The sequence below is a fragment of the Haemorhous mexicanus genome, chromosome 4, assembly GCF_027477595.1.
Source record: "Haemorhous mexicanus isolate bHaeMex1 chromosome 4, bHaeMex1.pri, whole genome shotgun sequence".
NCBI lineage: Eukaryota > Metazoa > Chordata > Aves > Passeriformes > Fringillidae > Haemorhous > Haemorhous mexicanus.
This window is the reverse complement of record NC_082344.1, coordinates 55978306-55993077: the sequence shown is the minus strand read 5'-3', so window position 1 is coordinate 55993077 and position 14772 is coordinate 55978306.

The following is a 14772-nucleotide window of genomic DNA, read 5'->3' as shown; positions in this document are numbered from 1 at the left end:
TGCAAATGCTGAGGTTCCACCAAACCTTAACTTAAAACTTCATTCTCTTTAATTTTTCTGGAACGGACATACTTTGCAGCAAGAGAACAATTTTCTTGGTAGACCACGCTGCTTTCATTTTCTTAAAGATTTAACAGCCTTTAGAGGTTTTGTTGTCATTGCTGTTGCATTTTTAAGAAAAGTGAAATGGAAAACTTTCTTCAAAAATAAAAGGAATATTCTCCATTTGATTACTGAAAAACAAAGATTAGTAGATTGTCACTGTTATCATTAAGAAATTAAATATATTTTCATCCTGTGGAAAAATAACTTGTGACAAAAATAATGTGGCAATATAAAAACTATAAAGATGTTCAAGAACTATTCTTGAATTCCCATATATAAATTATTCTTTTATTCTATTCTTTTACCTTAAATCACCTGCAGGCTATTCTAATTCTGGGAGATGCACCATACAATGCTGAATCCTGACTTGGCTTTGTTCCTCTTGAAATACAGTAAGAATGAAAACGACATCATCCAAACTAAGATGCCCAAAATATGTGAAGATATTTAAATCCTGAAAATAATAATAGTACTTTTGCTTGAACAAAGAAACAATATTGAACATTTTGCAAGCACTCTTCAAAATACTGGTAGAAAGAAAGGGAGCTTATCAGCCAGAGCTGTTATAAACAAACTGCAGCTCAGGTTAAGACATCCTTCAAGAATAAGTGCCTAACAAGACATTTCCTGGTGAAGCATTCAGTTAGTCAAGTGAGTGAGCATTAAAATAACTGATATTTTTAAACATTCCCTCTGAGTCAAAATTCAATCTCATATCCTGCTATCTTCAAGAAAAAAATCAAGCACTGGTAACACATTTCCAGTGTTCCACAATCTTGCACAGGCTGTCTTCCTTAGCTCCTGCAGGCTGACAGTCCCTACTCTCTTCTGGAAAAGTAAGAAACAAAGGTGCCTTGTATTTATCAAGGTCTGTTTAAAAGAACAAAGAAAATATTAACAATGTTGGTGGATAATTAGCATTTGGGGCCCCAAATGAAACTGCAGCCTCTTCATCCCCAGCCTGGGTAAGCAGACCTTCTATTTTCTTACAGCCATTAAAAAAATCAAAATAATAATAAATTTTAAAAACAGGTAAAAAGAAAAGTATTCCAATCTTACTTGCCACCTACAGAAAAAAAAAAAAAAAAAAAAAGACACTGAGCAGGAAATTTTTGCAAATCTCTGGACAAATACTGTAATGTATTATTTTCTTCTATTCCACCAATGAAATACAGTTCCCATAATTTGTATAATGACTTCTGTCAGACTCATGAAAACAAAACCAAAGCTGTGCAAGCTGTACTTGCAGTGTGACCTCAAACCTCTGTTTCCACACTAATCTGCACACAGACATAAATCCCTGTACATGCATTTCTGAAATAATGGAGGAAGGCTGAAATCACCCGAGGAAAGTTGTGCTGTCTCATTTTTTTCTTGCAGCATGAGGATTAATCTCTTCTCTGTGTAATGCCAGAAGCTACTGATTACATTGCAGGAGGATTCCCCTCCTCTTCTTGCTCTCCTTCAAGAAAAAACTTCTTATGAAACACTGGAGATTGCCTATATCTAAAGGCTGGTCACAATGCATGGTTATGCTGGGGCTTTTGGAATCTTTAGGTCATTACTGAAATTTCTTGATAATTTAAAATTTTCATCTGGATTTTGTTTCCCTCTCTCTCAGAAAAAAAGGATTTTAAAATCTATCCTGGCCAAGCATGGCACACTATACCTCCCACAGTCAGCTCAGCATGTAATCCATTGGTAACCCATTTCATTTTCTTTCTCTTCCCTGTTCCCATTATTGGGCTCCTTTAGGTTAAGCAGCACTAGCCTTTGCTTTGCCATTTAGTGTGGCCAGTGTGGGACCATTTAGTGTGTGAGTGTCAGGGAAGATGAAGGACCTGTTTTGGATTTGGGGTTTTGTTTGTTTTGCAGATTTTTTTCACAAGTAATTTTAGGAGGCTGGATATAGTTGCAGCAGGCCCCTTCTAGTTCTAAAGCCCTGTGCTGAGGTATTTTAAAATCCCTAAGATTTAACTGGTTTAGGAACAGTAAAATGGTTGCATTTTACTTGAATAGCACTCCTCCTACTAGAGAGCAACTGTAGCATTACTGTATTGCTGAAATAACCTTTCAATATACATCATTACTGATTTTTCTGCCACCACCATCACCCCCACCTCCATGCCATGCATTTCTGCGTATCCTAGAACATTAAGACTGAAATTTCTGGGTAAAGCCACAATGAAACTAATTCTAAAGGAAAAAAAAATCCACTTCAAAATAAAAAGGCTGCCCATAGATAAAGTTACAAAGAAACATTGAGTGTAAGAAGAAGCAAATAACTGTATAGTCTCAATGTCACAAGTTGAAAGGACTTACAGAGCATAGTTGTCTGTCTCAAAACACTCTCAAAGCCAGAGAAGGAACTTTCCATAAGTAAGCCATCACAGTGAGTACTTGAAATAAGAATAAGAAGAAGGTGCTAATTCCAGGCCTAGCAGAGGTAAGTTCTGGTTAAAACATCCTGGTTACTGCATCTGGACAAAAATCCCCACTGTGGAAAACTATGGAAAGGGAAGTAACTGCTTATACAGTTGCTACCCCAAATTATAGCAAATAATTTGGGGTAGCATGTGTATAAGATACGCCAAATATCTGCAACCACCCTGTGGATACTTGTAACCTTGATTGTATAAAGGTGATGACTGAAAAGAACTTTAAATAAAATCCATATTACTGATTTCAGCATATGGTTTGCACATTAATTCAAACAGAGTCAGGTTTGACTAATCAAATTATAACATATGGTCAATTTGAATAGATGGGAGAAGATAACCAAATTCTAACTCCAATCAAATAAGTCAACACTACATTGAAGCATCTAATGCTTAGATGTTCTTTTTACAACCTATACAAAGTAAAAGCATACTACTTGGATACAGTTTTAAATTTATTTTCATTGGTCTTAAGAGAAGGAAAAGGGACAAAATTAAATATAACAAGTAGACAATCCACGAAGTACACTAAGCTCGTCGATTCTTCACAAAAAAATACTGGGAAACAGCCAAGTTATTTAACTTTGCAGAGCAGCTGCTCAGCATTCACAATACTCAGAATCACTAATACTATGAATGTCTCACAAAAGCCCAGAATACTTTTATTTGGGTTAAAAGAAAGTAATCTGCAAAAGCAGTTCAGAAAGAAAAGCTGTTCAAAACATCTTTGAGAAGCTTCAACCCAGCTCTGATGGCTATACCTAGATTTCAGTTTTAATCTAATCCTAAACAAGAGAAATTTGTTTACAAGCTAATTTTCAGTGCAACTTCATGAAGTCAGTGTGTTGCTTGAAGTATACTGCCTTGTTAATATCACCATGTCTGCTGTCCCAGATCTATGAAAACAACTCCATCCACAAAGAGAAAACTACAATCCCAATATCAGTTTTCTACCACTTTTGCTCGTGTGTTTTGTCTTTTTTTTTCCCTTCAGTCTGTTGTTATGGGACTTTAAAAAAGGCTTATCAGCATAACAAAAGCTTGAGCTTTCAGCAGAGCTATAGGCTAAAATACTTAACAGCTCAGCCAGTGCAGAGAGTAGGGAACTGGTTGTTGCAGGGTGCTGATAACCTAATTCTTGTATGTAGCAAAAGAGAGTCCTTGGTTCCAGGTTGATTCTGGAAAGGACAAATGGAGTTATTCTGCTTGCAATTCTGTCACCTTGATCGAGACTAGCAGAAGAGATGGGCAGAACCATGTAAAATTAGCCATTTACATGTGGCAGGAACAGGGAGAAAATATTACAGCAGATGATCTTGATCCTTCTTGAGCAGGGTCAGAATGTAGAGTGCAGCATAAGAGAATGGCAAGAAAGGCATTAAGCTGACAATCTGAGCCTGGGAAACTTACCTGATCTCATGCTGGTGACTGAAAATCTGTGACATTTCCTAATCTCGATGCCAGAAAATACATTTTCCAGTAAAACCACAAAAGAATATCTATATTTTCCTCCAAAGTAACTCACATCTCTCTCTTTTGAAAAAAGTAAAAAAAAGCTTGTAGAGTTCATAAAAGCATCTATTTCTTCTAATATCTTCATCCATTCCTTTTGACAAAGTTATTGTGCTGTTTTGAGAACTTTTTTTTCCTTTTATAATTTCAAGGTTTACTGTGTTGTATTTCTATTGAGAGATCTACTTTTCATTCTGTGAAGTTTACCTCCTGGGCTGACAGACTTCCAAAGGCAATAAAGCAACAGCTGCCACAGGAACTGGCTACCATTTGTAGAGGAAACTCTCTCTCCACTCTGAAGCTGTCAGTCTGCTGTGAAAATATGACTGATTTTTCATCACTAAAACAATGAAATATAAATCTTCACATATCAGGTTTACAAAAAATGTTATTGTTCATTGTTCCTTTAGAAATTCTTTCATTTTCTTTTTAACCTACTAACCCAAGATTTCTCAATTTTTTTCTCTAATTTTTTTTAAATTCCTTTTAGGTCTGTTAATTATGCTTTTTTTTCCTCACTGCTAGCTAAGTAAGCATTAGCTTCACAGAAAAGTTCACAACTACATTTTGTAGCTGCTACTTCTTTCACTTTATGTTGACATACACTAATATTTTTGTCTTTTTGAGCAAGAGTATATATAAAATTGAAGTTTAATATCCTTACTACAACACCAAAGATGGTTTGCTGGAATACATATGAATCATTCAATTTCCATATGAGTCATCTTATGTTTTTCCAAAACTGTGCACCTGAACTTACATTCATGTTCTGTCATCTGCAGAACTCCTTCCATTTTCCCATTGTCTCTGCCACTAAATTCAGAAGCAAACACATATATCAGAGTGATTAGTGAAAAAAGACAGGACAATTTTCAAAGACTTCTTTTCCATGACTGCTGGTCCTAAAGAGTTTTAGAGTGATAATATTTTATAAACAAAGTTAAGGCAAGATATATATATATATATATATATATATATATATATATATATGGATTATTTTCTTAACTCCACAGCACTAGGCAGGAAAAACATGGGCTGCATTCATAATGGATGGTACACCACAAGGAAAAACTAGACTTCAATCTGAAATAATTTCTCTAAATAGCATTAAGTAGTTGGAAGCTGCTGCAGGCAAACTGCTGTCACTATCCAGGAAATATATCTGGTTTTCTGTTCAGTAAACCTTTTTCTAAAAAAAATGTTTTTAATTTTTAGAAAACATAAAAAAAAAAAAACTAAAACCACATAGCATTGCAGACTGTCCTGAAAAAAAAAAAAGTGAACATGATGTTGGATTCTTTTGCTAGTCTCAAAGAAGAGCATTCAGCAGAGTCAGTCAACACAAAAAAAATGTGCATTTATAAAACTACAAAAAAGACTTCCATGCCCATGACAGGAGGTGATTCAACTAGCTGTCTGGCAGTAAAGGTTGTTTACCAGGTTTTGCATTCCTAATTGGGTGCCTAGCTCACGAAGTAGCAGCTGGTCTTTAATTAGTTGAAAAATTATTATCACTAAAAGTTGCCATAAAAAGAAAGAGAACAATATAATTAAAGTGTTAGAATCCATATGGTGGGATATGTATCTTCACTTGTCAATAGCTGTTTTTCCTCTCTTTTCCACTCAGCACTAATATGGAAAAACTGTTCATTTGCCAAAAAGTTCTCATTTTCTAATTTGAATTGAAAGTAACATTGAATTGGAAGTGTGCTGAAATACTGTAAATAGTGTAATGTTTCTCTTTGACTGTGAAGTTATCCAAGAAGCTATTTCCCACAGGGGTGAGCTAGGATTGATGAGTCACCCTTGCCAGCACACCTAATCATGGTAGGACATCATTATCTCACCTTCATTCATTATTTATAAAGTAAAACTAGATGAAAACCTCTTTGCATGTAAGACTTAGCAAAACACAAATTTTATGCCTCTGATGTATTAAATATGATCATAGCCTGAATGCACATGACAACCTGCAACTGGAAATTTGCACTACAATTGCCTCAAAATATTTTATACACCACTTTCTCTGGTGGTTTACAGACCTTCTCTGCACTTCAGGATTATTTGCCTAATGCATGTGGAATGATGAGACTACATGTGAAGCAATAGGTTGTTACTCTAAATAATGTCCAGGCATAGTTTATCTATAATATTTTAAACACCTGTGCTATCAATTTTAATATTAGAGTATTACATTGTTTTTATACTTACTGTACTTACTGATTTTGTCAAGGGGGAATGCAGTAGGATAATATTACTTAGTTTTGTAATAGCTGAATTGCCTCCAGTTCAAAACCTGGCAGAATCATCTTGTCTAAGCATCCATTTTGCGGTGGAGAAATTAAGTAGCTGGGAAAGATATTTCCTTGTAACAGTGGTGCGGTATTAAAGGAATAAAACAGAAAAAGAAAATACTAACTCTGTTTAGTGTCCAGATTAGCTATGAAAAATTGATAAATTCTACATTGCTCATATTAGCAGTGGATAAACTCCACTTATCTGCATCTGTTACTGTTTAAATAAGAGCAGAGAAATCTAGGAAATAATCTTCTGCTGTACAGGTGCAGACTGCCAGTATTCCAAGTCTAGATTATCTTTCTGGGCTGAAGGTAAGATCAGGACATTCAGCATAAAAGAAAGGAACTGTTTGAAAGCTTAAGTTTCCAAGCGACTCAATTATCCTGAACTATCTGTTGAGAGAGTTGAGAAAATATGTTTTAAAATAGCCCTTCACCATAAAATAAATTGATTCCTGGCAGAAACTACATACAGTGGAAACAACCTTTTGTGACTTTACATAAGCCTTTCTTTAAGGTTATAAATTTGCAGACAAAGTAGAAAATATACATCAGATAAGCAGCACAGAGGAACATGCATCAGCTTCAGCCCTTCACTGTAATGCCTTCCAAAAGCTAAGTCATTATTTTTTCCCTGCTGAAGTGGTCTTTTCTATCTAGATTGCTCCACATTCAGACCTCACTGGTATTAGGTCACAGCAAGGCACCACAAGAGATGAATGTGTTGTAAAGCAACCATAATAATAAAGTAAAAAAATTGTATCGACATTCCATCTTCAAATACTTACCACCAGGTCTCCAAATTACATTGCAGGGATTAAGAAAAAAGGTTTATCTAGGAATTCCATTCCATTTTTCCCTTGACCTGATTTTAATAGGATGTTAGTAATTTTCTGTAAGTTAAGATACAAATGTCTTTTTTTGGTTGAACTTGAATTTAACACTTAAACGTATATAAAAAATGTGATTTCACTTTGGTACATGATACTGGACTTCCATTTAGATTTAAGGTTTGATCTGTGCCAATTAAAACTTTTGAAGAAAATAGCTTGAAAATTAAAACTTCTTAAATATTTTTTCCATTAAACTTTAAATATTAATTTATCATTCAAAGACTACTGAAATAATGCTGTGTTCAACTACTTACTACTGATTAATAGTCCTTCTAGAATACTTCAAAACACGACTTATCACTCCTGGAGTACTGAGACTTAAGTTTTTTACAATGTTTCATAAACAATCACTGCTTTTTACAGGCAGGGCAATTTGTGTGGGGATGGTAGTGTTTAAGTTAATATATTTAGTTCTTTTCCACTACTGCATTAATGATGGTAAACTTTTTTTTCTATCTCCCTGTCACCCACAAATCAACAAAAATCTCTATGGCATGAAAAACATCGGTCGCATTCTTGACTCATTTCTGGTGAAGAACTTCAAGAAACTATAAAAAGAAAGTGAAGGCAGTTGTCTCTCATGTCTGCACTGCTGTTTTAAAAATGTCACTACTAGTGTTTGACACCCATAATGTTCCCACCAATGTTTTGGTTAAGTGAGGTGTGTGACCATTTCTCAGCCTGTGTAGAACAGAGAGGTCCTAGTTTAATCTGTCCCTAGAAATGTATCAGTGGGACTGAAGGAAGCTTTCCCCCTACAATTCTAGGAAGTATGGTCAGGAGGAGCTTGAAGAAAGGGAAAAAATGGAGCAAGAGTAGCAAAGTCCAGGTTGGCATTCCTGGACAATGCAATCCACTGGGTGTCAACAGCACCCCTGCTATCAGTTCACCACAAGGCAATGACAGCAGCTTTGAAATATATTTAATATACACATGCATAGCAACTCACAGCAGCAGAAGGGGAATCAGCATTAGAGAAAAAAAAAATGATGAACTGTAAAGAGAAGTGCATGACGAAATTTTTGCATTCAAAATATTTAGTCATGCAAACACAAAAGTGTATGTGTCCCCAGTCTGCTAAACAACCATTTTCTTCAAGTTTATAGTAAACATACAATAGTGGACTGCCATTTATTTACACTTACACACAGCTTTCTTGTAGTCAAGACCCCAAAAGTTTTCCTCCAATTAAGCTGAATCCATATTTATTTAAGTTTTCTCTACTTTAAAATTCATTTTCATTTGAATCTGTATGGAAAAATGTATCAAAATAAGACATCCTAGCTGCCAGATTGCTGCACGGACCTAGATTCAACCTTCATGTAATTTCCAGGGGCAGGTGATAAATGAAGAGATGAAAAAAGAGAACTGGTACAGAATTCTGATGAGCAAGCCCTTTCTAACTACAATCACAAAAAATGAAAACTCTATTTGATTTCCATGAAACAGACTGTATATTATAAGCAGCAGCTGGAAAAGAGCTTATTAAAAACATAACCGTTAAAAGATGACATTTATGGTATCCATTTTCTGTGAGGGCTGAGACTCCCTGACCTGTCTCACTGAAAATTCTTTAAACTCAGTAAAGCTTACAAGGAAAGCAGGATTAAACACAAAATAATAGCAGTAAAATAATAAAGTGAGAAAATCTTTATTTCTTTCATCAGAGTTATCAAATACAGTAATACTAGCCAGCATTCTGCAGTGCAGAGTAGAGACTGGTACAAAAGATTATAAAAAAATAAAAAGAAATTTTTGATTCTCTAATCTAAATCAAATCTCTGCCTAGTGAACCTGATATTTAATTTTCTGGAAAACTGGCCCATACTTAAAATTGGAAAAATAAAAATTCCACTTGGTAGAGTCCCTCAATAAAATGTGAACAAGCTATAAAACTTAGTGTTTGTACGTCATAATTTCACTAGATATTACAAGTGTGGACAACTTTTCTCTCGGTAAGTGGTCACAAAGACCATCTGCAAGACATTTAGATATTAAGAACATAATCAGTTTAGAGATATATATTTGTAAAACAGTCTAATACATATCAGTTGAAAATCTTGCAATCTATTATTCACTAGACTGGTTTAGTGTGGAAAAACAAACAAAAAACAAACAAAAAGAACCTACTTGATCTCTTTTCTCTGTAGAATTTGTTCATTTTTTCTGGGTTTTATGCTTCAATGAGGTGAGATGCCTGGTAGATTTTTCCCTCACAGCTTCAAGTTAATGCAAAGTTGTGAGATTCAGAGACCACGAGGGGCAAAAATAAGCAACCTATAATAGCTTGCTTACATTATTCAGCATGTGGTATATAAGCACACATTATTTACAAGATTCATTTTACATGCACATTAATTATGGAAAATTAGAGACACCAAGAGAGAGTCATTAAGTGTCGATTAGACACTAAGAACAAGAATGCTGGCAGTGCTAGTAATGAGAAACCTAGATTACTTCCAAAGGGAAGGCAGTTCATTAATATTTTGCTTCTCAACAGTTCAATTATACCATGCCTAATGTGCTGGACATTAGCCTTTGGGGGCCTGAATCAAATTGTAGATCAGAGTGAGATGATCTTACTTGTTTCTTAAAGATGCAGATGCAGCTTCCTGGGGAACTTTTATTGCTGTCAAACCAGTTGATCAATCATCTTATTCTGAAACCTCTTTAAAGAAACACACCTCCTTCACCTGTAAATATTTAGGGCAACACCAAATAATCTGATGAGAAATTATTCTCTTCCACCAGAAACTGGAGCTCCACAACTTAAAATAAAGAGGAAAAAAATACGAGGGAACACAAGAACAAGCAGTTGGTCTTAAAAAGGACATAAAAAGTGGCAACATTTTTTTTTCAGTTGTGTAAAATATCTGGCACACTGAATGGGGGAGGTGTCAGCCTTCATGGGAAAGCTTTCTCATGGTTCAGTTAATTGTCCATTAAGTTGAGTTACCTGATTGCAAAACAAATTTTAAAATACTTTCAAAATATAAATCCAGTTTGTTTCTAGAAATCCATGGCAAAAAGTTCTGACTCAGGGAAAGAAAACAGTTTCTAGTCTACATATTAGTTCAAAAGTTGTTACCGAAAGCAGTTGGTGATGAGAACTCTAGGTTCTTCATAAACTACAGTTATTGTCTGAAAATGGAATATATAAATAGCAATGTTCATGAGGCATTTTTACTCAGAATAAAGCCTATATAATTTTGCTTGCATTCAGAATTTTTACTCCTATTGGCCTACTAGACATTTCATCTTGATAATAAAAATATAGTGGGAGAAAGTAAGTAATTTTTCCAATCCAAATACCCTATAAACTGGCCTTCCGTTTAAGACCTAATCATAAATACAGCTACATTCTTTCACTGCGCAATTTCTTTTCACAGTTCATTAATTGCAAAGAGATAACTTGAATGGTGAGTTTACAATTTTATAATAGGGTCCTGTAAGGGCATGAGGGAAGGATCCACTTTTATGTGTTCATCTCACTAATGATGCATTAGGGAATAGAAAAGTGAATATCAAGAGCTAGAGCTGAAAACATTTATAAAAAGAGGCAGTATACACCATACTGTACCTTTGGAAGCAACAGACCTGTCTTAATTTTTACTACTTATTTTTCATCTCCGTACAGCTGACAACAGGCCAGAAAAGGATTCTCTTCATAATAACAAGGAGCATGAGTGCACCAGAAAAGAATTTGACCACTCTTTATTCAAAAAATTTTGAAAAAAAAAATTAAAGGTGTTGAAAACTGAGGTGTTAGGGTGAAATAAGGTATTTACAACAACATTTCTTATCTATTAATTTCTTTTGCTTAGTGCAATAAGGATAAACACTGTACCTGCTTAAAAAGCCCAAACAAAAACTTGAAAGTAAAACTCGAATGCCTGACATTAGTTGATTTGTAAAATATCTTTGAATCACTTTTTAATTGTAATGAAATTTTTAATATGAAAACCAAAGTGATGTAAGAGGATCATCAAAAAAGGTTACCAAGAGGTAACACATGGCATAATTTAACACTTTCTGGTTTGTTACACACCTTCAAACATACTAGGTTATGTCTACCAGAGATCCAATATCGGGCTGTATGACATGCCTGATTTGCCAAAAAAACCAAATCACATCCCACCTCCAGAATGTGTGAGGATGGAGGTTCTATTTATGCTAAACATTCAAAAGGAGATTTTACCACTGTCATAGTTAATGAAAATCTGGACAAAAATCCACACAAAACACTTTGTCCATTTAAAACATGGTCGCTCATTTCAGAATATATCAAAAAAAGAAATCAGGCTAGCTCCACGAAAAAATAACTATCTATTTGGCTATAGACTTCATTAGTCTCTCTCAAAAAGTCCAGAGTGACAATAAACTGTAAGGAAACCTACTTACTAATAAGATATGCTTTTGATATGGCTCAGGAGTGCAAGTCTCAGGTACAGGTCAGAGCACTTGCTCAAAAGTGGAAAACCACTGTGATCTTTACAGAACTACAGTGTCCATAGGCTGGAAGAGAATTATAGAAACTCCTAAATTCTACCTTAAACTGCCTCAGGATATCTAAAATAACTGAAATAAAAATTTGATGAAACCATGTAGACAACATTCACCTTTCAGTAAAACACAGGTGCAACATCTTCCCATTGAATTCTGATCTCAAGTCAAGTACTTTGAAACATTTGCTTGATCACCATAACCCAACTGAAGGAAAAAGAATTATTCTAAGGCAAAAAGCATCCATCCTCCGCAAAATTGATCTGAATTTCAGCATGGGTGTCCTCCCTCTGTTTTGTTAAACGGCTCTCAAAAATAATTCAATAAAGGAAGATTCTGAAAATACGTTAAAGAGGAAGGTTATTTGTTGTAGGTGATGTGTGGTTTTGTTTTTTTGTAATAGAATTTTCAAGATGAATTTCTGGCTTTACATTTTGAAATCTAAGCTAGTATCTTTTTTTGAAACCCAAGAAGTCTGGAGAAAGAGGAGATGGCTGCAAGAGACTCAACTGGAGATAAAATAATCACTAACTGCAGAAATATCAGATTTACTGTAACTAATTACTCATCATTGTCCATAAGCAATCGAGGTTGTATTATTTAAGTAAACAACTCATTTGGGGCTGTTGAATCTCAATAGCAATATTTTATGTAATACTGTCAGGTTATTTTTACAAGCCCCAAAAGTAAATGATAAATAACGTAAACTTGGATTTTTTATTAATTCAGTCATAGGTGGAAAAATTTTGAATTTTTTTAATAACTGGCATTAAAAAAGATCAATAATTATCACAAGATATGCATTTATCCCAGAAATACTATTCAGAGAGAACTAAAGTTAATGCTGCTATGAGATAGCTAGCATAAACAAAAGCATGCCTTTATACAAGGTCCTTTAAAAAAAGTATCTCTAGTACCTTATTTGTATCAAGATTTATGTTTTGAAAAATAAACTTTCTAAATTAGACTTGGTGACTAATACTCAAAATCCATAGAAATCTCAATCTACTGAAAACTTTTCTCCAAAATCTGGAAGGAAAAAAAACAGTGTAAACACATTTGTTATTTAATGAAATAGCAGAAACTTTCTTAAACTAATGGTTAAATTTATTGCTATTTTAGAGATGCTTTATATTTGGTTTTCTGTGTTCTAGTTCTTAGAACAGATCCTATGCAAACATTTTCAAAACTCATTTACCTGGCCAAGCTGCACTATATGAGATCAAGAAGTGACAGAAAGGGAACCAATCCTACTGTCTCCACGTTATGGACAAAGTGTACTCTAGTTCTACTCAGCGATTTAAACAAGACTGATTTAAACAAGACTCAAAGACACATTCTTCTACATCAAAGTTCTGTAATCTCTCATGAAACCTGATTTCCTCTGGAAGGAAAGCTTGTAAGGATTCTCATGTGAAAAATGTTCTACCTGTAACAGCCTGGGAAGACCACAGAATTGTCATATGCAGTTTAAAATATTTATCATCTAATGAGCTTTAACAGTCCCAATACGTAGGATGAATGAGTAAACAGTGGGAAAGAGACAATCTGAAAGCAAATGTAAGCGCTGGACACAATAAACTAAAGGCTAATGGCTACAATCTATTTGAAGAAATGATATTTCAATCATGCTGTAATTTAAATAGATATATAAAGCCAATACAGTCAAATATGAAGAAATTATCTGCTTTTAAATGAAACACATTGTAAACGCAGATGGGGAGAAAACAATGTAATAAAACTCATACACAGAGCAAACCCCAACCTATTAGCTCTAAAACAGTCTGCAGTACTGGACAAACCAATGTTAATTAAATTCTGAAAGAAAACACTTTATGTAGCCAAAGGTATAATTTGCAAGAAACTGTTTTATTACCAGGCACAAGAAATTATTATAGGATCATTAGGGAACTGAACTAAAATACTTTAAAAAGGCAAATAGTACATTTTCTTTAGTTTGCCTTCTGATTGGCTGAGGAATGCAAATGTAAGTATGTGGATGATTTTCAGAGGCATTTATAGGAATGAAGGTTACAGAACTTTGGAATACCTATTGGCCAACATCTAAACCTCTTTCTCTCTCGCTCTCTCTCTCAGTTACTTCAGCAAAATCCCTTTCTTTATGGTGGCACTGAGAACAGCTCTAACAGGACTTAAAAAAAAAAAAAAAAAAAAAGGTTAAGGCAACCCTGATATGATGTCTTGATCACAATGCACATACTATCTGCAAACAGAGGCAAAAAAAATATCCAGAGATGTCATGGGATCTAACCAGAAATGCCTAGAGTTTGAACCAGGCATTACACCAGAGTGGGAGTGTGTATATAAGATACCTTAAAGATTAGGATACTCCAGAGTCTAAGACACAGAACAGGATCTAGAGCAAAAAGAGGCAGGGTTAAATTAAGGTCAGGTAGACTAAGCAAAATTCTGAATTGCAGTGAAAGTACAGGTAAGCAGGAAGATACAGTTGTCTGTTTGGCACTAACAACCACATCCTCCTTCCTCATCAGTATAACAGATCATAAAGAATTTGTAGTGAAAAATGAGTGGCAAAGCATAACAGGAATATTCCCAAAGAAATTTCAGCAAAGACAATAACTAAACCACTAAGCTAGAGCAGGGGTAGGAGCTTAAAAGCAAGATTGGTTTTCCCCTTAACAGAGCTGCAGATGGCTCCCATTTTCAGTGGAGCCACAAGTAAAGCAGTGTAATCTCCAAACTGACTGTGAACCACTGAAAAAATTTTGCGAGGTTTTCTGCCTTTCTACATGGAATAGTCTAGTCTCAAGAAACAGTGAGTTGGACAAATGCATCATTTTTTAACAGCACAGAGAATCTCTCCAGCGGTTCAGAAGCAGGAATACTGTATTGGAGAATCCTGACTTTTCCCAGGCAACACTTTGCTCAGTTTTGCAAGTTAGTACATATTCTTGCAAACAATTCCACTTGGAATACACTCAACCCATCTATCAAGGTAGTCTGTTTCTATACAGTTCAGTCCCAACGTAACTTACTGAATCA